This window comes from Vulpes lagopus, chromosome 20, assembly GCF_018345385.1.
Source record: "Vulpes lagopus strain Blue_001 chromosome 20, ASM1834538v1, whole genome shotgun sequence".
In the NCBI taxonomy this organism is placed as follows: Eukaryota; Metazoa; Chordata; class Mammalia; order Carnivora; family Canidae; genus Vulpes; species Vulpes lagopus.
This window is the reverse complement of record NC_054843.1, coordinates 13,340,585-13,365,924: the sequence shown is the minus strand read 5'-3', so window position 1 is coordinate 13,365,924 and position 25,340 is coordinate 13,340,585. Positions and strand designations below refer to the sequence as shown.

Here is a 25,340-nt window from a genome sequence, read left to right as displayed (position 1 = left end):
AGTCCTTGCTTTTCTGACCACAGTTATCTCTATTACTGAACTATGATGTGAACCTAAAGCCAGCAATTACTTTTGTTAAATAACAGAAGAACTAAAGGTTGATTAAAAAATGACCCTAGAGAAAAAGAATCAACTGGACCTGAGATAGCCATTTTCATCTTTCACATCATCTCTTAACTTCAGCATCCTTTTCCCCTATTGATATTAATACAGCTACCAAGTTTTCTTTCTTTGCCTAGAAACCCACTGGGGGCTCCATAGCCAAAACAACTGTTCAGTCTGTAGCTTTCAGATAGAGATACTATTCTAAGAGGGATGCAAAAATAACTAATGTGTTGGAGGATAAATGGGCACAAGAGAAAAAAAACTGAAAAATAACTAAGAAGAGCTAAAAGCAATGATTAATTTTCAGTGTAAGGGATTAAATTATGTATTGTATATAATTCAAGAATAACAGTAGTCCCCAGTGTAGTGCTGCCCCAGAATCTGAAGGTGGGCATGGAAATAGAGGTTAATTGAATCCATCAAAACTGAAAGAGATAAAATGAATGAAATGTGTGGACATCTTCAGAATTAATCAATTTTGGAAGAGATAGGTTCTAAATGTTTTTTTTTTTCTTTAGACTAAATTGTCATCTACATCTTCTACACTGAGGCAAAATGATAATTATTATTTGAGAAACTGCATTTCAACTAATGCAAACATCTGAAGGGTAATGTGATCTTTGTAGAAGGGTAGAGACCTGCAGGGCATCTGAGAGCCAAGCAGGTGTTCTTATTGGCCACTAGGCAAATACACCTTTTTCAGACATAATAAACATGTCATTCAGATCATTCACCTCTCAAACTGGACTCTCAAATAGAATTCTGATATTAATTTGGTTTTCCAATTGGCCTAGCCTATTAGAAATAAAATGCACCAAGTATCCAGCACAAATAAGCTAATCTGATTTTCATATGAGTTAAATAGCCAGTGTAGTTTATACATCAGTCTCTTTAAGGTTTGGCTAACTTGACTCAGTCCTCCAGGGGCTGCTAACCCTGGGTAAACTAACAAAACTAAAAGGCCTAATGTGTAAAGTTGAGGAGCAGGCCCTGGCCTTCTAGTGACTCTAAACAAAGTGCAGACAACAGACCCAATTTAGATAGCCAATCTACCTCCCTCAACGATGAAATCATTTTATTTGCACCAGAGAGCTATACGTCCTGCTAATAGACCATTTTATAACATTGTCTAATGAAGCCCTCCTTCTCCAAGTGCTCTTAGCAAATAGAATAATCCTCTTTTAAGTAAAATGGTTTACGGGTAGCAGAGGTTGGACAAACCAAATGACCTCTAGAAAAAAGTAGCTTCCAATTTTTAATTGTTTATTGTTGCATCTCCAAATATTACACTGTATCACTTGAAATTATTTTGTGTCTCCCACTGCATTTTTCTACTGTTGGGTATTTTAAAGATCTCCCTCTCTAGTTATTTACATCACATAACAGAAACTACCAAATACCATCCTAGCAGTGATCCTGTGATCTCACATTTATATACTTATAAACTTAAATGCTAAAACCCAAAGGTCAATTTACCAAAAAATTGTATGCCGTGGTGGGCTGCCAGGAAAAATATTCTGCAATTTCAGATTCTCTTAAGCTAAGACATAATTTGAATGATTCATCGGAACAATTATTGCCTATTGCAAAACAGTTCTTCAAGTGGATGTCCATTTATCTTGCTCATTTATTAATTCTTCACCCTTCTTAAGGCATCAAATTCGAGGCACATGTCAAAAGTACCACAAGTTGGTCCCCAGACTTTCCCACTGACTCACTGCCTGACCTTAGGCTGCTTATTGACACTCCCTGGACTTGTTTCATGGCCATCTGTAAAACAGTGTTAATGGGACCTGCCTCTCTGAGGAGCTGCAAGAACTGAGTTATGATTTAGAAAAGGCTTTGTGATTCATACATAAAAGGTACTATAAGAAAGCAAGCTGTCAAAAAAAAGAAAAAAAAAAGAAAGCAAGCTGTCATTGAGCATTACCAACCGTGTTCATCCCAATTGTTTTCAAGTAAGGAGAGATGAATATCCTAAGCCTCCGAAAGATATGAAAGTAGCATGATGAGCCAGAGAATTTTCAAAACTAAGGTGGGCAATTGCTGATTCATGGTTGTTGGTTTGGTTTGTTGTGGGGTTTTTTTCCCCAGAACTAGAAACGTCACTCACAGATCAGTACAAGGAGACAAACTGAGAGGGACATAAAGTAAACTCTTGGCTCTGGGATCTGGCAATAAGAAAGTGCCACTTCCCAATTACCCACTGGAATATAGTCCAAGCGAGCTATAGATGAGAAGCCTTCCTAATCATCAGCCACCTACCGAAATCTGATGTTGACTTTACATTTCCTGAAGTTGAAGCAGTAATTTTCATGTCTTACGGGTAACTAAATTAAGAGTTAGTCCTAGTAGATTTGTTCTTATACTCAAGGACATTAAATCCAAAAAACTGAATTCTAAATTATATATAGTGATGGTGAGGTATCTATGCTGTGCTTTCAATTTCCTACAAACAGCTCAGGAGGAGGCTGTGGGGAAATTCATTATTCATAGCTTGTAAAGTTATAATGTTTAACACCAACTAATAATTCCATTTAGCTGTATTGTACTTATTTTCACCTTTAAATTATAACTGCACAGGGAAGAAATAAATTTTTTCCTATTATCATTTGGTGGATTTCCATATTAAAAAGCCTCCTGGGCACCCTTGGTACTGAAAATATCATAATAATAATTCAGATGATTAACATTCACCCTCTTCCAATTAAGAGGGTGTCTTAAGTGCAATGATCTACTGGTGAATGTCAGTGTCTTGGCTGTAATAGACAAAGTGGGACTAGAAGTCAGCAATAAGTAAAGAACAAAAGAGGGAAATTTTTTTTAAAAAAGCAGCCAATACAATGATTTAAAAAAAAAAAAAACAAGTTAAAGCAAAGGTAGTTAATACGATTCAGGGTGACCAAGAGACTTCTGGAAAATTGGTTCCAGGTTCTCAATAGCCTTGCTAAGATTTCCATTACAGAAAACCCACTCATCCAGGTAATTTCTGTAATTTAGATGAAGCAAACAAAAACCACTGTCTGTCTAAATTATCTCAGAGTTTCCTGTGAAGATTACATACGAAAACTAGGCTGTCTGACTTAACTAGCTGTTTGACCTTGAGCAAAGCAGTAACCTCCCAAAACTTCTTTCCTTATCTGTAAATGGAAATGATAATAGGACCCTCCACATAGAGTTCATGTGAGCACTAAATAAAGTAATACCTAGGACATTCAGATAACCAAGAAATAATCATTCTCCATGTTCCTTCCTCTTTTCTTTAAGTCAAGGATTTGCAGGGGTCTGATTTCTCCCAAATAAAAATTTCAATTTATTTAAAATTGTAGAGTCTTAATCACATGTAACTTTTTGGCCATATGTACATAACATGCAATTAATGAATATAGAGCCCAAATGACTTGAAATGCTTAATAGTTACAGTTCCATATTTTGGACCACCATGAATAGGACTCAGGATTCCAACACAAATCCTCGAATTCCATATAAGCTATAATTAAAGATGATTAGATCTCTTAATATAAATCACCATAGCTACGACCAAGACCAGCTCACTAGGTTGTCACTAGCCACCATGGCGACAAAGGTAAGAATGGTCCTCCTAAACTTTGGAAACCAAAATTCTGAAAGAAGATTCCTCAACTGGTAAATAATACTTCACTTGGGGGATTTTCAAAGTTGTCTGATGATAGTAGAAAGCAAACAAATGTCCCAAGAAAATATTAGTAGAGATCTGTGGGAGGTAATCTAAAGTAGCCCACAGCGAATACATTTTCCTTGAAATCTTGCGTTTGGTCTTAATACAGTAGCAGAAGCATTATTATCCTAAAAGCCAACAGATTTTTCTTAAAGAACTGTCTTGTTAGGACATTGCTTTGATAAACTCCTTGGTATTGAAGATGAGACTCTCACAGGACAGTTGAAGGCAGAAGCTAAGGCAGCAGGCTGCTAACCTGCTCTACGACCGGCACAGGAGGAACTGCTGGGGAAGAAAGGGGGACGGTGCAGAGAAAAAAGAGAGAGTGCCGGTGGGGGAGGAAGAAATAAGACAACCTGGTATGGTAATGCTGAGGCATCTTCCTGAAAAAGGCCACCAAATGGTGGAGAAGGGTGTGTGTATGTATGTGTGCATGTGTATATGTGTTTGTCTGTTTATTGAAAAGGGTCTAATTTTCCCTATGTTGACAAAATCAACATGCATCAGATTGATTCCCAAAACAACTCCTGGAAATGAAAACTCAGAGTCAGGGATGACTTGAGAATATAAACCCTAAGAATACATCAGGATCTTCTAAATAACTTTGAATTTCACAAGGTCAAAATGAACTGACCATAGCTTGATACCAAATAGTTGTTTGAATTTCTAATGTTTCAATTACTAGAGAAGCTGAGTTGTTTATTAATAATGCTCATTAATTTCTTGGTAAATCGTCTGTTTGCACTTATGCCCAATTTTCTATTAAAGCATTTTTTTTTATTTGTAAGAGCTCTTTACATATTAAGCATATGAGTGCTTTGACAGAACTTTGCCATTTATTTTCCTTTTTGGCTCTTATATTTTAATTTGGATCATTCTATTGTTGTTACACATTTATGAACTATTTTTAATAGTTTCTACCTTTGTTGTTATGTTTAAATAGATCTTGCCCACTCCAAAAGGTTCATCCACATTTTTGCTAGATTTGTAATAAAATTATTTTTAATATGAAACTAACTCTATGATTTTTTTCCGGGATTTAACTTACCATAAATTTACTTTGAATGTTGATAATATATTTATAAATGAGATTAGTTTTTGTTTCATTTGTTTGTGCTTTCATGACCCTATTTGGGAAATACTGGTTTGTAAAATAACTAGTTTTTCAGTTTTCTCTGTGCCATGGCAGAGTTCATAGAGCACAGTACTGATCAATGTTCTTACCTATCCTTCACAGAGTAACAGAACTCCAGTGTTCTGGCCCGAAGCATTTTCAGATATGTTTTTGCTGTTGTTTTATCATTTTAAGTAGAATCCACACCCAATGTGGAGCCAAAGGGGGGCTTGAACTCATGACCCTGAGATCAAGACTCAGACTCTTACCTGACTGAACCATCCAGGCACCCCTTCAGAAAGTTATTTTTGACAAACATCTTCAATATATAGTTCAATTGTTTGTTTATATGCTCAGACTCTGTTTTTTTCTCCTTATTGAATCCCCTTTTATGATTTATATTTCCTCCAATTCATTGTTTTTTGAGTTTTGAAAATTATTTAGGGCAGAATCAAATAATATTTGCTTATAATTTTTTATCTCTCAATATCTGTCCTCATTTGTAGTGAGGCATCAGTTATTTTTATGTTTACTAACCTCATTGATTTTTGCTATTTGCATAATTTTTATTCTCCTTTGTAAGCTATATTTTGTTATTCTTTACCTAATTTTTTAGTTATGTGCTGAGTACCTTTTCTTTTCACCCTTTGTTATAGAAAAAATAGCTCAATATATATCTAATAAATTATCTGAATTTTTTTTATTATTTGGATATGTCTTTGCCATTTATTTCTTACTTAATCTGTCAAGTACTGAGGAAAACATATTAACATCTTCCACTTCTATTGTGTTTTAAATTATTCTTGAAAAAAAATTATTCTAGGGGCAGCCCCGGTGGCTCAGCGGTTTAGTGCCGCCTTCAGCCCAGGGTGTGATCCTGGAGACCAGGGATCAAGTCCCACATCAGGCTCCCTGCATGAAGCCTGCTTCTCCCTCTGCCTGTGTCTCTGCCTCTCTCTCTCTGTCTCTCATGAATAAATAAATAAAATATTTTTTAAAAAATATTCTTGAATTTCTAACAGCTTGGTTTTTATAATTTGGTGGGGTTTTTTAATTTGAACCATACAATTTATTATACTCTTTAAAAAAATTATGGACCTTGGTTTTTATATAATTTGGTGGGGTTTTTTAATTTGAAGCATACAATTTATTATACTCTTTTAAAAAATTATGGACCTTCTTTATCCTATTTAATGATTTCACAATGAATCCTAATTGTTTAATTTTATTATTGTAACTCCAGTTGTTTTGTTCACGTTTTGCTTATGTAGGTTTTCCTAACCTTTCACACTTAACCTTTTTAAATTATTTCATTGTATAAGTACTTGTGATCAGAGGCTCTCAGATAATGTTTTAACCCAATTCTAGTATTTACCTTTTAATAAAAAGTAGCATCTTCTGTTATTCCATGTGTTTGGGTTTACTTTTGCCATCCCACTTTATAGCTCCCATTTTAAGATTCCTTGCTGTTTTAACATTATTTTGATGTTTAAATTATGTTTCATTTTTTCACCTATTCATCTTTGTTTTCAATTCTCTATATCATCACCTTTTAAAATATTTAAAGATCTACCTCTCATAAGAGCCAAGGCCTGCAAATAAGCCAAAAATTCACAAACATCAGAAGAATAATAAATTGTATGAATAGATAATAAAATCCTACAAAGTAATAAAAGCAAACAAACTGCCCTATATCAACATGGATGACACAAGTTGTTGAACCAAAAAAGTGAAATACAAAATAATGCTTATGTTCTATTTACATAAAGCTAAAAAGCAGGTGAAAGTGCACCATATGGTTTAGGTGGCAATGCTATTTTATTTGAAGGCAAGGGAAGTTCAGATGAGGGGAAGTTAGTGGGAAGGAATGGAAGTATAATCAGAACAAAGCAGGTTTCTGAGTGGTTGGGATAAAGTTCATTCTTCAGTGACTGGTGGTTACACTGGTATTTACTTTATAATTATTACACATCCATTGTGTGCATGATTCTGTATAGAATGTTGTATCTCACAATGAAGAAAAACCTCACATATAACTGTAGTCTCAAAAATCATCTCAGAAAATATATACTTATGTATTTTTTTACATATAACTGAAAACATTTATATTTCTACCTAAACCCTATCTTCACCTCCTACTTTGTTTTTGTTAGCATGACCTCGTTTCTAACTTAAAAAAATTTTTAACACCTTTCAGTAACTATAACTGATTTTACACTATAATCACAGTAATCCTTTCGATTTTATTTTGCTGCAAAGTTTTTCAATATTTGCCATTAATTGTTTTTTATAAAAATAGTCCCATTCTAAATTTGTTTGCCTTTATTTTTCTATCTTCTTATAAATCTCTCATGGCTTAAAATAACTACATTATTAGTGATATACTTTTTGTAGCTGATTAACATCTAAAAATGTACTTTTTAATTCTCATTCAAATGAAAACTCAGTTAAACATAAAATTCTCAGGACAAACATTTTTTCCTTAAAATCTGAAAACCTTAATTCATTTATTCTTTTAGTCCATGTTTTGGGGAAGACACCAAAAGTGAGGACATTCGAAAGACTGGTCCTGGGGCACAGGGGTGGCTCAGTCAGTTAAGCATCTGCCTTCTGCTCAGGTCATGATCCCAGGATCCCGAGATCAAGTCCCCACATGGGGCTCCCTGCTCAGTGGAGGAATCTATTTCTCCCTCTCCCACTGACCCTGCTTATATGTTTGCTGGCTCTCTCTCTCTGTCTCTCTCTCTCTTGCTCACACACACTCTCTCTCAAATAAATAAGATCTTTAAAAAAAAAAGAAGAAAAGAAAGAAAGATTATGGTCTTTATATTACATCTTTAGAATGCATGGACCAAATTATCTCCTTCCTCTTGAATGTCATCCCTTTATCTTCTTCATCTGAATTCTGAAAAAACTTTTCAAACTTGTCCTCTCCTTTATAACTCCTTGCATCAGGGGGGAAAAGCCTTTCCATTTTAATTCTCCTAATGCAAATTTTAGTCCTTCTCAGGCAGATTTTTTTTTAAGATTTTATTTATTCATTCATGAGAGACACACAGAGGCAGAGACATAGGCAGAGGGAGAAGCAGGCTCCATGCAGGGAGCCCGATGCGGGACTCAACCCCAGGACTCCGGGATCATGACCAGAGCCAAAGGTAGATGCTCAACCACTAAGCCACCCAGGCACCCCTCAGACAGATTTTTAAATATATTTTTATATGAGTAGAATGGACACACAATGTTGCACTAGTTTCTGGCATACAACATAGTGATTTGGTAAGTTTATACCTTACCCTATGTTCACCACAAGTATAACTGCCATCTGTCACCATACAACACTATTACAATACCACTGACTATATTCCCTACGTAGTATCTCTCATTCCCGTGACTTACTCATTTCATTACTGGAAACCTGTATCTCCTACTCTCCTTCACTCATTTTGCTCTTCCCACCCCTTCCCTCTGACAACCATTAGTTTATTCTCTGTATTTATAGATATGATTCTGCTTTTTGTTTGTTTATTCACTTGTTTTGTTTTGTTTTTAGATCCTACATATAAGTGAATCAAATATTTGTCTTTCTCTGACTTATTTTCAGATTTTAAATCAGCTATTACATGTTAGTTCCTTTCCTCTTTCCCTGCCTTGTCCAATGGTGTGTTTCTGTGCTCTGTCTCCTAGCTTAATCCCCCCCCCCTTATTTAAGATTTCATTTATTTATTCAAAGAGAGGGAGAGTGTGTACATGCAAGAACAGGGGACGGACAGAGGGAGAGGAAAAGAGAGAATCTCCAACAGGCTCCACACTAAATGCAGAGCCCCCCTTGGGGCTCAATGCCACAACCCTGAGAACATGACCTGAGCCAAAACCAAGAGTAAGTCACTCAACAGACTGAGCCACCCAGGCACCCCTACCCGGCTCCCTTTTTAAACCCAGTCTTTTGTTTTATTACTGTATGCTTCTGTATTTTCTAGAGTTTTATTGAAAGCACAAAGAGCTTATTGTGAATCTGTTCTTCTTCCTATGGAAAATTATTTCTTTTAGAAATAAAACTTGAGCGTTTCTTCCTTTCAGGCCTCAGAACACTTGGTTTGGTCTGACAATGAGTTGCTCTGTTTGGTGCATCCATAGTTAATAAGGATGGTTCATGCTCTTTGGATCCCCATTGCTGACTCTTCTATTTTTCTTAAAAATTTCCTTGCAAACGTTAGGCAGCAAGGTTGCTGTCTATAAATTCCATGTGCAGCTAGCTGTCAGAGGCTGAGGAAATGGAGAAGAAACTCTTTCCAGGGATCCACTTTGCTAAGGGTCAGCTTCTGGTCTTTTCTTCTTTTTGGTTTACCCATAACGCCAGGTTCATGGAAAATCTTGCCCAACCTGCTTTCCCAGGCTGCTATTTACTACATCAAATAGAAAACGAAATGTGTCCAGAAGAAATCTCACCTCACTAGCAGCTTTATGTGAATCTTGTATGAACTCTAATGTCTCCCTCCTGCAGTGCTTTCATCTCGTGTGGATCCCCATCCATGAACAGGCATCCAGTGGATATACCTGACTTTCCTTAAGGTCCACCATGGTCTGTAGGGCTCACCTGCCAAACTGGCCACTGGTGGAACATTTCTGAGGATATCAATCAACCCTATATCCTCCTTGCCCTGCTTCATTTTGGAAAAACTTGCATTAAGTAGAAAAGAAATGTTTCCAGCTTTTCAGCATTTCCTTTTAAAAATTTCCAAGTGGTGATGTCTGATTCCTGATAATTTTTTCCATTATTCTGTCAGTCAAGATAGTAGAAGTGGGATAGTGTACAAATTATAATAGCCGTCATTATCTGAAAGTCATAACATAAATATTTTTAAACCACCTAATGAGCTAGAAATTCCTAAGTTCTCCAAGTGGGCCAACCCTGCAGACAGACAAGCAATGACAGTGAGGTACAGAGAACACTGCACAGCCTCTCTCTTGGTAAGTCTCACACATCACATCTGTCATTTTGCTGAGCCTTCTCATTCAGTCTGCTGTTAGCTCCATTTTCAGGTGACTCACCTCAAAACTTCAAGCTGCAAAATGGCCCAGTTGCAGCAGGGAGTGATGACGCTTTCCAAAATCTTGTGAAATAAGATGATTTGTGAGCAGAATCACCCAAACAGTATTTCTCAGGGTTATTTTGAGCTTTTGCTTTTCCTTTCTCCCTGATAACTTTAACTGAGATGAGTATGCAGAAATTTATGGTGCTAATATAGAAAAAAAAAGATAAGTATTATTAGGATCATTAAATAAGAATCCACTTATAGAAATGCATTTGCACCATCTTCCACATTACACTGTAAAAATATCGAAATGGACTTAAACATTTCTTAAAATCTAAACTCTTAAAATGTATGTGATCCTAGGTCCCCCATAATGTACTGAACCAGCTGGAATAGTTATTTAGCAACTGGAAAGGCATGATGTACACATTTCAAATGCTTCTTGGTGGTTTTCTCTTCACATGAAGTAAGGAGGCTTCTGAGCCATCAATGAAGAAGGGAGCCCATGAAACACAAAGGAAGAACAATCATTTTCTATTTGGACTTGCTGGTGGGCTGAAAAGAAAGCCTACAGCTTCGGGGAGGAGTCCTTCATCTGACTTGACACCCACTGTTCCCCAAACCCAGAACTAAGCTAGGTTGAGAAGGGGCAAAATGACCTCTGACTTACGTTTCTGTACTTGAAGCAAGTGACTAAGCTTCAAATGTGTTGAAGGTCCTTACTCACCCTCTCTGACCATCAGGTAAGTAGAATGAATGAGTCTGGGAAGTGCTACACCACCAACGGAACCAAAAACTCAATGTTGACAGTACTACCTTTTGTCAGCTATCTACAATAATGATATATGACAAATCTCCCAGGGTCCTAAAATAATAAGCACTTATTTTGTTTAAGAGTGTGTGTGTGTTGTTGATTGGGGCTGGGTTTAGCTGAGCAGTTCTGGCCTCAGCTAGGCTGATTTCTCCAGTCTGGGGGTAGCAGGTTATTGGCTGCTCTGGGGTCAAGCTGGGATGTCTGGAACAACTGGGCTCTGGTCCACATGTCCCACCTCACAGCAGGCCAGCCAGGCACCTGGTCACCACAATCAGAGAGGAGCAACAGAACAAGGAAAAATATATAAACATTGTTCAGACCTCCACGTCGGGGCGGCGGGGGGGTCACATTTGCAAGCATGCCATTGTGCAAGGCAAGACATATGCTAAGCCCGGAGTCGAGGGATGGGGTAGAATGCCCAATCAAGAGGGCACTGCAGAGTGACAAGGCAAAGGGAGTGGGAACTGGGAGAGGTGTAGAATGAGGCCATTAATGCCATCAGTCTACTGTACTCCCTTCCTGCCAGTTCCTCTACTGTTTGAGCCATGATCCTCAGCTGAATGATTACTTTCTAACACATCCCATCCCTGATTGAGGGCCCTAAAATCTAGCACTACTCACTCAAATGAGAACATCTGGTCAACTCACCCCAAAACAGTTGAAACTGAGTCACTGAATAATCATGATTATAAATAGATGAGATTTAATTACCAATAGGTAAACACAATTAGCTCATAGCCCAGTAACCCATGAGACTGTGGTAAATGTATCTTTGTCCTAATCTGATGCAATGCAAGATTATTCTCTAACAAAATAGCAAGTCCTGGACAAGAACGAGAGTCGGATCAGGATTGTACCTGGAGGTAGACATATATAAGTTACATGGAAACAACAAAGTAAGGTCCTCTGAAATGACAACATAAAATCAACGCTTAGAAGTGCAGTGCAAGGTCACCAGGATTCTAAATAATGATGTGCCATAGTAAATTAGAAATCAAAGATATATTTTCCTCACAATAATGGTTAGGAATGTGTCACTGATTGAAGATCAGTGCATTAAGGATTCTCATAGCTCAAGTTGCACTGAATGTTTTTGAAACAAATTCTGTTCCTTCCATCTATATGCTTGATGTTTGACACAGAATACTTAGCTATAGGTCCTTAGTTATTGCATGGAGTTATTTGAGATCCAACTTTATCTCTGAAAAGTTGATGACTCATATATTTCAGGTGAAATAAGTTTTTGAGTTATAATTTAGAATGAATTTCCTACTTCAATCTGCTGAAATAGGAAGCCCAAATTGCTTGGAATGGTATCAGTGCTTCCATGGTACAAAATGATGGAATAAATCAAATTCTTAATATTAATGTTCTTGTAATAAAATCCATAATAAATTTTCTTGGTCACTGGCAAAATTCTTAATTTAGTCACCTGATCTAGATGTTTGGTCAGATGAAATTTTGGCTGGCAGGGCCTCACCACATAGAGACAATTAAATGACAATTGATTAGATTTTGCATATCTCCTAATATTTTCTGACTCTGATCAAAACAGTAAAGTCATGGTAATGATGGTCCCTTCCGGTTCAACCAAAAGGAATTTGAATAAAACGATTCCTCTATTGAGCCCTCAGAATTCTACCCATTTCTGGCTCAATTCTTTTCTAGCTGGGGATCTGTGAAGTTTCTTTTCTCCTTCTTGACCCACTTTGTTTTCATCTCCAAGCCAGGATAGAAGTCTTTTTCTAAGAAACTGCTGTGTAACCAATTTAACTCTCATTTTACCTTTTTTTTTTTTTCCAAGACTTAAATATGGAAGCAGTTCATACAATAAAATGTGATAAAAGCCCTAACAACACCTTCAATTTCCCTTGTTATCAGCACATGGATTGTTTTAGACAGCTGGTTGAGCTGAGATGCTTTCAGGGGCCATCGGATACAGCAAAGTCTCCTCGCCCAGAGAGAATCCTATGCAACACTAGGAATACTAGGTCCTTTCAGCAATCCTCAAAGGAAAAATGGAAAAATTTGAGCAACTATCTTTCTTTTGTGCAGCTGAGATATCCCCTGCCTTCCCTCAATTTTCTGTCCTCGCTGTCATACAGAATGAGCAAAATTACACTCATTCTATATGACAGCAAATAGCTCTTTATAACAGAAAGTCTGTTTCTTCCAAAATCTAATATCAGTGCGGTTTAAATAGGCATTCAAATAAAAGATAAGGAACCAACAGCATTAAGATTTCACAGAAAAGTATCAGGAAGTAAAAACACAGATTTATGTCTTCCCACTCTTGGACAAAAAAAGAGTTTACTAAAAACTAAAACATTCCACAATAATGAATAGAGCAAATCTTATTTTCTGTCCTTTGCTTCCACTGCCAAACACCGGTGAAAGGGGTCGGCTCACCATTGTTTCTTCATTCTGCCCAGCTTTCCCCTTCATGAACCTGTCTCTGTAGCATTGCTGAAATCATTCTCTTGAAGATCACCAATGACTGCCCTATAGTATTTCCTTATTTTATTGTAAGGTATAACACAAACAGAAAATTGAATAAAACAAAATCATCAATAATTTATCACAAAGAAAACAGCCGTGCACCACCTTCCAGGAAACAGAACACGGTCAACTTCCCATAAGCAATCCCTCATGCTTCCTCTCAACCACTAATCCCTTCCTCCTCCCCAAAGATAACTATCCTTATCCTCTGCAGTTTAGTTTTTCCTGCTTTTCAGTTTTTTGTGAACAGAACCATGTGTCGGCCTTGTCATGGAATTGTGTCTGGCTCATATCACTCAACATTCTGATGGCGAGATTCACCTATGCCATTGGATGCACCCATCCCACTGTATGTAAGGAACAAGTTCCTCCATTTTCATAGTTTTGCAGGCATTTGTACTGTATAACTGACTATTTCACAATTTTCCCATATTGCTGTAGATGTACTTTCAGGTTGTTTCCAGGTTGTAAGAAGTCACTGTACATTCTAGATACAAGCCTTTTGTCAGATACATGTTTTGGAAATAGTTATGTCATTGACTTTCAAACTTTCTTTTGCTTTAATATGTGTTTTTAAGGCTCTAAACTATCCGTAAAACACAGCTTTAATGGCATTGCACAAATTTCAATAAGTAGTATTTTTATTATTATTCATTTCAAAAGATGTGCTATTTTCCCTTATGATGTCTTCTTTGACCCATAAGTCATTTGGACTGTATTCATTTCCAAATTAGAGATGTTCTAGTTAACTTTGTGTTACTTATTTTTATAGTTGAATTGCTCTGTATTGAGTGACATTTTCCATATGATTTTAGTGCTTTGAAATTTGTTGAAAATGGTTTATGGCTCTGCATATGGTCAATTTATGTAAATTTTCCTTGTGTGCTTGAAAAATGTATATTCTTCATAGTTGTTGGTTACAGTTTTTATATCTCTAATTAGGAAGTATAGTAGTTATTTACATTTTACAAATATTCCACTTACTTTTTTTCCTTTTGTCTGCTTCCTCAAACATTTTTTGAATAAAGCATTTTAAAAATCTCTGTTACAGCATGCCTGGGTGGGCTCAGATGGTTAAGCATCCAAGTCTTGATTTTGGCTCAGGTCTTGATCTCCAGGTCATGGGACTGAGCTCCATACTGGGTTCCACGCTCAGTGTGGAGTCTGCTTGTCCCGCTCCATCTCTTCCTCCCCCTACTCCCCACTCTCTCTCTCAAATAAATAAGATCTTTAAATTTTTTAAATAAAAATAAATTCTCTGTTATGATTGGGAATTTTTCCACTTCTGTTAATTGTTAATTTTTGCCTTACATGTCTCAGTTATTCGATATATGCAGAAATAGAATTTTTATATCTTCTCAGTGAAGTATTATATTATTTTGAACCCTCTATCTTTATTTTGTTTATGTTTCTGCCTACAATGTATATTGTCAGGTGTATGTATGTGTACACACACACACACACACACAAGCTCTATTTTGGTTGGAGTTTGCATGGTATATCTTCTCTCATCTTTCTTTTTATCTTTAATTTTATATTTTTGATGTTTTTCTTATAAGCTGTATAGTTAACTGTTTATCTCATTTGACAAATTTTGTGTTCAAATGGGAGGATTAGTTCATTTATGGTTAATATATTTAGTGACATATCTGGGTTTCCATCTGCTTTCAGACTTAGTCCCTTCTATTTGCCTCACCTATTCCTCATTATTTTTTTTCTCTTTTCTCCTTTTGGATTAAGCATTTTATTATTCCGTTCCTTTCTCACTATTATTTTAATAGTAATATCTGCCCTTAAAATTCTTTTGGTGATGTCCCTAAAGATGACAATACTCACCCTTGAGTTATCAAAGTCTGATATTCCTTGGTATTTTTTCCCTCTTCCAGACTGGTGCAAAGAACTTGGAAGATTTTAATTGTATTCATTCCTCTTCTTCTGTGATATTGTCATATTTTCTCATAAGGCTCTACTATTATTTTTAACATAGTCATTATTCATTTAAATCTATTCATCTGTTTCTCATTTTCACTGTACTTTATTTCTTCCGGTATCTCAAATTTGGAACCTGAATAATGTTCTCTCTGTCTTTGGTATAGATTACAGGTGATAAATTCTCCCAGTATTTACTTATCTGAAAATGTTATTTATCTATTTTTGGAAGGTATTTTCACTGGCAAGAGAATTCTTAGCAGCACTTATTTACCATGAACAGTTTAGAGATAACATTTCATTACCTTCAAGCTTTGACTGTTTCTATTCTGAAGTCAGCTTGTCATTCTAACAGCTGCTTCCTTGAGAGTAGTTTGGCTTTTTCCATCCTCTGGATGCCTTTGTGATTTCTTCTTTGTTTTTGGTTTCAGATGCTATATTTTAAGGAGGCTAAGTTGGTTGGTTTGTTGGTTGTTCTCCTGCTTGGAATCTGTAAAGATGATTGAATATGTGACAATATTTTTTGCTAACCTTAGAAACTTCTCAGATTTGATCAGATTGCACAGTGTTTCTGGCTCATTATCTGTCTTCACTGCTCCAGGGGCTCCAACTCTTTTGCAGTATTGTTTACACTCTCTTCTCCTGTTTCTAATTTTAACTCTTCATACTTCACTTTGCATTTTGCAGCTGTAGGTTTCCTATGTACTTAATTTCCATATGCAATTGCCTTTGATTCAATTTCATGAATTGAGATCATCCAAAGCATGACTTTAGTCGCTTCCCAGACTGATCTACCTCCAAATCCCCTTAACTCCCAGGATTTAATCATTTGGGTTCTCAACCCAAAAAAAGGAATTTTACCATGTCCTACCAGAAGGTTCTGAACTTTAATTTTCTTATCCCTCACCACAAATGGTTTCAAAATTTCTGCCCAGTATCCTCATTTCTCAATTATCTCTTCCAGATTTAGCAGATCTGTCTAAGGGAAAAACAGCCCTGAATGTAAGGCTCACCTTTCAGCATGAGTCAACCCTGTTGTTTCTGTGATGACTTTAAATAGATAAATACGGGCACTGACTGAGGGGGGCACTTGATGGGATGAGCCCTGGGTGTTATGCTATATGTTGGCAAATTGAACTCCAATTAAATATATATATATATGTAAAAATAAATAAATATATTTATACCAAAAAAAAAAAAAGATAAATCATTAAAAAAATATTTGTTCAGGTTTTCTAGTTGTTCTTAGTGTGAGGTTTAATTCAAATTGTCTTGTTCATTGCTGGAGAACAAAAATGTATTTGTTTTAAAATCCAATATTCAGGCAGCCCTGGTGGCTCAGCGGTTTAACGCCACCTTCAGCCCAGGGCCTGATCCTGGAGACCTGAGATCAAAGTCCCATGTCGGGCTCCCTGCATGGAGCCTGCTTCTCCCTCTGCCTGTGTCTCTGCCTCTCTCTCTCTCTCTCTCTCTCTCTCTCTCTGTCATGAGTAAATAAATAAAATCTTTTTAAAAATTTAAAAAAATAAATAAAACCCAGTATTCTTTCCTTCATCACTTTCCTAAATTCTCTGAAACATTCAACTCTTAATTCTTTACTAGAGATTTCCTTTTCATTTTCATCAAATGCATTTTCAATTTATTTTTCCCTTTCTTTTTGCTCTGTATGATCCTTCTAGTCCTCTAACCATTCTATATTCTTTCCTCTCTTATCTGCCTGGACTTTGCCCTCTCTACACATGCTTTTGTATAGGTGTCTGTCAGGACAAATATCCCCTTCATACACACTCTCCAATAAATGTATATACTCCTTTAGCAGGGTGTGTGGATGATTCCCACATCTTCATCTCTAGTCTGAAAATATAATTTATGATTACACCTAATATTTCTAACTCCTTAGAGGACCTCTCTATTTAAATATTCAGTCTCGATGTGACTTTTCAAATGAACTTTTGAATGAAACTCTTTCATGAACTTTCTCATCCTAACTAAACTTTCAATGAATTTTCTTTTTTTTTTTTTTAAGATTTTATTTATTTATCCATGAGAGACACACAGAGAGAGAGAGGGAGAGACACAGGCAGAGGGAGAAGCAGACTCCCTGCATGGAGCCCCACGTGGGACTCCATCAGGATCTCCAGGATTAGGCCCTGGGGTGAAGGCGGTGCTAAAACCGCTGAGCCACCCGGGCTGCCCTCAATGAACTTTCAAATGAACTTCCCATCCTAACTAAACTAATGGTCCAAGACACTGGGAATGGAAAGAGAGATGTATGTGCCAAAGTGCCACTTTAAACTATTTGGTGACTCCACTGACTCAGAAAATAAAGATTAGAGAAGCAAAGATGATTCCAAGTTTTCTTGCCTAGAAGATGTAAAAGTACCTTCAATTGATATAAATTAGGTGGTTAGGAAGACTGCTGCTTCAGGGAGACAGATGTTATGCTTATCTTCTTGTTACCCGTCTCTCTACCCTCTATCCCAGATCCTCCCCACCACGTCATTAGAAATATGTTCTGAGTAATGCTTTCACAGTATTCTTCCTAAAATACAATATTTCTCACATCACTCCAAATATTAAGAACCCAAAGCATCACCTTTTCTCTTCTGTATGAACTCCAAACAACTGTGCCTGATTGTTCAAGGCTATTTATAATCTGTCATCAGCCATTATTTCTCATGATGCAATTTCTTCTCTAATCAATAATCTTCCTCAAAATACTTCATCTTATTTCCCACTCTCAGACTGTTCTTCAGGCTGATCTCAATTCCAAAAGGTTTTCTTCCTTCCTATATTCCTAGTCTTAATTACTCTTCAAGGTTTGATTCAAGCCCCACCACTGCCCTGAAACTCTCTGTGACTACATCAGTTCCTGCTGCTTCCAACATTCTCTCAAAAATCTATGTACAAGGGTGATGTGAGCCAAATGGTAGCACAGAAATTTCCAGTGTTTCCTCTCTCCCCTCTCCCCAATCCCAGAATTACCACAAACAACTAGCCGTGAAGAAAAATACTTCTACAAGAGCTGAGGTTTCCAGGTGAGGGAAGAAGCACAGAGATAAGAAAGGACTCACTGATAGATTCATACTCCTCTATCTCCCTTCCCCAAGGCCAAGCAGCCCAGAACAGAGACACCGTCCCCATGGAAGAAAGAAAGTGAAGTAACTATCTGACCTCACCTTGAACTCCGAGCATCAGAACCACTGCTGCATCCCAAGCAACTCTCTGCAGGCTCCCAAAACCCATGCAGAAGGCTGGCAGACTGGATACCTGGCCGGTCTCTGTCCCCAGGTGTTCTCTCTCTTTCAGCAGCACCTGTGATGTACAGACTTATACATAAAATTGGAATGTTCTCCTGGGGTCAAAGAAGGATACACAAAATAGCATGAGAATTTATTCATTGCATCAATGTTATCAGTAAACCAGAGGCAGCATTGGAAAGACATTCATTTCCCCAAATTTCAGCACTATCTTGACTCTGCCCAGGCCTAAAGCAAAGGACGAAAATGAACTAGAGTGTTATACAATAGCAAAATACAGAACACCAGCTTTCTTCTTATATGTCTTAAATTAAACACCAAAGGAATATATCATTTAATTTTATTAGCATTAATAAAACAATTTAGTTTAAAACTGCTACTGTGAAGAAAAGAGGATTTTTGTGTTATGTGTACATAGAAAGCCAAATATTTACTTTCGTGGTTCTTAGTCTTTTAACCTTCTCACCTGGCAGTGGATACATAACGCCCTGAAATTTGCTTTTGGGGTTGCTAGAGAATATCTGTTGTATAGAACTGTAAACACCACTGCTGGTTTTGACATTTAAGGAGCAGGTGGTATGGTGCAAAATGCTTCAGTGTTCTAAAACCTGGCAGCTTGGGTCCCATACCTGAACAAAGAGGGGAGAGAGCAGGTTAAATTTCCTGACCTCTGGAGTTTTCCAAAGGGCAAACTTAATTAACTGCATCCCAGTTGGTGCTTGCGGGTGATAGAGAAGACGGGAACAGAGTTCTGTGGAGGATTAAGGAGGCAGTGCTAGCGTGTCAGCTGCCCACTGGGCATCACGCTGGCCAAAAGCAAGATGAAGAGAATTGCCCTGGAGAGTTCGGTGGTTTCAGTAATGCTGCCAGAACTTGATTGAGAAATAACACTTCAACAATCTTAGAAATAAGCACTTAAATTTGCCACCAGACTTTCCTCTTTTCCGAGAATCCAAGTTATGAGGACAAAATAATGCATTTGGTTAATACAATGGGCCCCTTTTCTAATGCTTTTTGCTACTCAGAATGAGAATTTTTTAATATATCAAAACAAACTATTTTACTGAAAGCACAAAATAAAGTAATTTAACTTGAAAATTTGAGGTGTAGGGGCTCCTGACTGGCTCAGCTGGTGGAGCATTTGCCTCTTGATCTCAGGGTTGTAAGTTTGAGCCCCATATTGGGTATAGAGATTACTTAAAAATAAAATCTTTAAAAAAAATGGGGCGCCTGGGTGGCTCAGTTGGTTAAGCATCTGCCTTCGGCTCAGGTCATAATCCTGCAGTCCTGGGTTCAAGCCCCACATCGGTCTTCTGCTCAATGGGGAGTCTGCTTCTCCCTCTCCCTCTGCCTGCCATTCCCCCTGCTTGTATGCTTGTGCTCTCTCTCTCTCTCTCAAATAAATAAATAAAATCTTTTTAAGAAAATAAAAAATACAAATAATAAAAATTTAAAAAAGAAAAACGACACGTAAACCTTGACAGGACTATATATTTTTATAGAGCTAATGATGGTTCCTCTCAGGACCGGTACATGTACATCATTGTCCCTTGCAATTTAACAGCTAATGTTTGTTTGCTTTCCATGTACCAAGCTATGTGCTGTCACTGACTTAAGCTTCAGGACACTCAAGTGAGGTACAGGTGCTAGGGTTGTCATCACTGCACAGATAAGAAATTAAAGGTACACAGATGCTGGATAAGCTGGCCCAGTTACCTCTCCAACTAGTAGCAGAATTGGATTGAGACCCGATCAATCTAATTCTGTGTTCCACGCTTTGAAACCTCTGTAACATCCAGTTTTCCCTGGTGACAAAGCTGGTCTCAAACAGAGTCAGCTTTCAGAAGATGGTGCAGTTTTCCCTACTCTTCCCAACGGGCTGTCTCTCAATCAGAGGCAAGGTCACCTTGAATGAGTACCAGGAAGCCCTTGTACCCTGATCAGATATTCTTCTTTTTCTACTCCACTGCACCACTGGTGCCATCTTTCCTAGCTGAGGCCCAGGAGGTTGCTTGCACCTCATTTCAGGTCCAAGGGTACTCACTTAAGTCCACACACTGAGGGCAGGGAGGGGCCTCACCTTCCCAAGTGAAGCATCCACAAGACAAATAAAACTTTACTTTGCTTCTGTTAATTGTGGCACGATTTTGAAGTGTTGTTGTTGAAGGCACACGCAGTGCTGTTGAAGAGGAAGAAAATGCAAATAAAGAAATAACTTGAATTAGAGTTCTCCAAAGAAACAGAACTACTAGGATATATATATATATATAATGGACAAAGGTTTTCGGGGTTTTTTGTGAAAGTTAGATAGATAGATAGATTTGACAGAGATAGAGAGGAAGAGAGCTGATTGATTGATTGATTGATTGATTTGACAGAGAGAGAGCTCGAGCCAGGGGGAGAAGCAGAGGGAGAAGCAGACTCCCCACTGAGCCAGGAGCCAGACACAGGACTCCATCCAGGAACCCTGTGATCGTGTCCTGAGCTGAACGTAAACACTTAACTGACTGAGCCACCCAGGCACCCCTGGACAAAGGTTTTGTTTTATTTTGTTTTTAATGTGGAATTAACTCATGCAGTTATGGAAGCTGAGAATCCCACCATCTGCCTTTTTATTCTATTCACACCCTTGATGGATTAAGTCAGACACACCACACTGGTGAGGCTTCATCTTTATCAGTCTGCAGATGCCAATGCTCATCTCTTCCAGAGATTCCCTGGCAAACACACCCAGAAATAATGTTTTACCAGCTGTCTGGGCACCCTTTAGCCCAGTCAGGTTGATGCAAAAGATTCACCAACAGAACCCCAACCTGCAAAACACACAAGAGTGTCCATATGGTCTCTACAGGCTCAGAGACTCCTTGCCTGCAGCAGGGTATGAGCCCCTGGCTCTAGGGCAATCATGAGTCTCTAGGTGCAATACTCTAGGGTGGTACTCAAGGACAATTCTTTCATTCTTGACGAATTAATTCATTTGCTTATTCTTAGAAGAAATCACCTATTTGGTGACAGCTGAGAGGGAACGTAGCACATTAACTCATTCAACAGTATTTCAGAAGCACCTCCCATGAGAAGACATGTGATTCTGAGGCCTATCAGGAAGGCACAGAGTATATCCTTCTGTTTTGGCCTTAACATATAAAGACATCAGTTGGATCCCTTAAGAAGCCACCTGGTTGTCTGCTTGGTCTGACTCTGCCTAGTGTAGGACAGGTGATATTGGTCTGTCTAAATGTAGCTGTGAGGCCCTTTTTTTCCACTATGTTGCCTGGTATCTTGATTCCCTTCTGTCTCAATGATCTCATCCACAAAATGAAGGGATCAGCTTAATGATCCCTAAGGTCCCTTAAAGTTCTAGAATCCTTTACTGTTAGAGCTGATATTGAGAACTGATGAGATGAACTTGGAAATCTCCTTGGGGTTGGTCCTTGGACTGGATAATCCCTAGAGGACACTTTACCTTGTGGGAGAAACACACCCCAGGCAACAGAAAACTCCACAAAAACCATTGCCAGCTTTTGTTTGCACTCTTTTAAACTTAGCAGGAAGGATGGCAAAGATGCCACCAGGACAAAGCACAAAGAATGGGTGAGGAACTGTCCCTACCTCTCCCTAAGCCGTCACTTAACCTGAACACAGTCAACAAACATGCTGAGTTTTGTTTGGTCTTCAGTTCCAAAAAGAACTGGGGATTAAGCAGACACCCAGCCCTGGCACAACACTGAGAGGGACACAGCTTCCAGGGACACAGCGTCCCTGCCACCCTCTGTGACTCAGCCAGATCCACACACTGCCTTCCTTATCTGCGAAAATAAACACTCAGTGGGCAATTTCTTCAGAGGGAAATGGACCAGGAGTGCCAGGCCCTGGACCAGGATGGGACAAGCAGGTGAGGAATCCTGCAATTTAAAAAGGCAAGGTCACACTAGGGTTTACCCTGTCCTTGTAGGACCCTGGAAGTGAGTGTCTTTTTATATTCTCTGCCCCAAGCTTTTTGGTGTATACATAGGTGGTCGGCATTTGTACAACCTTGCCTCTGAAATCTTGTGCCCTAGTCACCTGCTTGCCCCATCCTGGTCCAAGCCCTGATGCGGTGTGACATGAACCAGCCCATCCACCTTTAAGGACACTGCCAATTGTTTATTTCTGCTGTGTTTTGCCAAGTTCTAGTGTCTGCTGAATTCCTGGTTCCTCTTGGTTTGAAGGCCAAACCCCACGTAATTCTGGACCTGTGTTTTGCCATTACTCAATAGGGATATGTGAGCTTGAGTGTCCTTACCCCTCCTCACCCTTCTACTCTTCTTGATCATTTTAATCAGCTGCCCAGGTGAATTTAAAAAACAAATGGGGCTCGACTCAATTCCATTCTCTAAACCCTAAAATGTTCATTCTTTAAATTTATCATACATAAAAATCACTTTCTTGACATCTTAAAAATGCATTTCCACCTGTAATAGTCTGTGAGGGCTGTCACAAAAAGTACTACAGACTGGGTGGCTTAAACAATAGAAATTTATTTTCTTGCTGTTCTGAGGCTAGAAGTCCAAGATCACAGTGTTAGCAGACTTGGTTTCTCTTGAGGCTTCTCCCCTAGGCTTCTGAATGGCCACCTTCTCGAAGTGTCCTCAGGTGGTCTTACCATTTCTTATAAAGACACCGGTCAGATCGCTTTGATTAGGGCCCACACTAATGGTTTCATTTTAATTCATTTCCCCTCTCTCCAGACCCTATTTCCTTTTTTTTTTTTTTTTAATTTTTATTTATTTATGATAGTCACAGAGAGAGAGAGAGAGGCAGAGACACAGGCAGAGGGAGAAGCAGGCTCCATGCACCGGGAGCCCGACGTGGGATTCGATCCCGGGTCTCCAGGATCGCGCCCTGGGCCAAAGGCAGGCGCCAAACCGCTGCGCCACCCAGGGATCCCTTTTTTTTTTTTTTTTTTTTTTAATTTTTATTTAACCAGACCCTATTTCCAAATACAATCAGATCCTGAGGTCCTGGGGATCAGGGCTGGCATTGACATATGAATTCTGGGAGGACACAATTCAGCCTGTAAGATATTCCCCTCTACCCCCCACATTTTGATCCAATTAATCTGAAACAGGGGTCAAAGATCCGTTGTGGGTTTCTTTTTGTTTTGTTTTGTTTTGTTTTGTTTTGTTTTGTTTTAAAAGAACACCCCTGTGATTCTAATTCCACAAATACAATTTAGAAAGAATGCTACTCTTGACTCATTCCTCCTGATTTCCACCAGAGAAGTCTCCCCACCACCCTTCCTGCTTCTAATCTACAAATCTCCCATACCAAGTTTCTCCACCAGTCTGTAAATTTGAGGGTCTTGTCCTCTTTCCTATTGTTTCAATCAATAGCCAATGTCTTTAACCACAGGAGCTAATAAAACAAGAGAAGAGGAGACACACCTTGTCTGTGAGTTTGCGTTAGGTTGAGAAGCAGAGACTTTAACTGGAAATGAGAAGCCAAGTTCCCAGTCCATCTTCAGAAGTAGCCTTCCCACTCCCAATTTAGGAGATGCAATGGGCCCATTAAAGAAACGTTGCCGGTAAGTGTCCTGAGAGCACAGAAAGAAATCTGGCTGGAATCAAGCACGGTCCCTGCCTCAGTGGCCCCCAGACTAAGCCACTGCCAACTCAGCGGTCCCATGTAAGCACCTTAGGAGCACATACTACTTGGCTCCAGCTTAGCTGGGCTCTCCCAGCAAAGAAACACACACCAGTTCCAGCCAGATGTTCCTGTCAATCTCTTAGCTTCAATGTACACCAACCCCTGGGAATTTCAAGACAATACTTTCCCAGGAGAGTACACAGATCCTGTGCTTCCAGTTGGCCTATAAACTGCTAGAACAGCATTTTCTCCAGTTGGCAGTAACCCAAACTAGGAAGCAAAACACCCAACCCAAAGACACATTTCCTCCTTGAAATTTTTGAACAGAAGCCTCTGAATTAATCAGAATCTTAAAGGCACAGGTCAGTTTTTCTTTTAAGGAAATGATGGAGTTCAGAGACCATATATTTCCTTCCCTTTCAAGCAGACTTATCTTCTCAGTCCATAGCATTCTGCCTACAGCACAATTTTATGACATCCCAAACATATAAAAACAAGAATTATTTATAATTTCAGACTTAGCCGGTTTTGATCAGATTAAGAGAAAAATGTTTACAGTGTTTTGATAAGAAAAATCAGAAGCAAAACCAAAACAAGCCAAAGACTTTCTGATTTAAAAACATGAGATATTAAGATATGGCATATGATAAAATTTAGTACATGTATCAAGAGGTTTTCTCAAAGAGGTTTTATTTTCCCAATTCAATCAATGTCTGTTCAAGATAAGGACAGAAATAGCATTTCAAGGATGTTCTCAAGGCTATATTAAAAAGATCCAAAGACTCTAACTTATGGGAAGCCATTGACAGGGTCAGTTCCTTCAAGGATATCAATAGTTCATAATTCCAAAACAATAGCAGGGGAGGTAAATGTGGCTTCCATAAAAGCAACATGACCATGGATCCACTAATAACCCAATTTTTACCCTCTCTGACAAGGAAAACATGCCCAAAGTGTGATAATGTGCCTGTCCTAAAATGGCCTCATTAGCTATCTCCAATTACACATGTATCCAGAGAACTAGCCTGAAAAATATTTATGAGTTTTTCCCATTTCCCTTCCCCTCTTCCTGCCTTTGAAGGCCAGGTAAGAGTGTGATGACCACATGATGGCACAGCAGCAGCTGTGTTGTAACGGTCACAGGATATGCGTGACATGAAAAGTTAGCACATGAAGCCTGGTGGACTCAAAACATAGAAAGAAGCTGGGTTCCCAATGCATCACTGAGCTGATAAGGCAACTCTGAGAATCACTTGTCTGCAGC

At 38.4% G+C, this 25,340-nt stretch overlaps 1 protein-coding gene across 2 annotated transcripts in view; it reads right to left on the bottom strand.

Annotated features, from left to right (window-relative positions):
• The window catches only part of LOC121479533 (keratin-associated protein 11-1), a 32,687-nt gene extending 8,614 nt beyond the window's left edge, over positions 1 to 24,073 (bottom strand). Inside the window, exons 1-5 of one of the 2 annotated variants that reach the window (XM_041735204.1) lie at positions 23,875 to 24,073; positions 20,532 to 20,630; positions 18,371 to 18,506; positions 15,497 to 15,681; positions 9,966 to 10,153 (exon numbers count right to left, since the gene is read on the bottom strand). The gene's annotated coding sequence lies outside the window, so the exon portion shown is untranslated. The remainder of the gene's footprint in view (positions 1 to 9,965; positions 10,154 to 15,496; positions 15,682 to 18,370; positions 18,507 to 20,531; positions 20,631 to 23,874) is intronic. The other variant, XM_041735206.1, reaches the window with a different exon arrangement.
• Between the last annotated feature and the right edge of the window lie 1,267 nt (positions 24,074 to 25,340).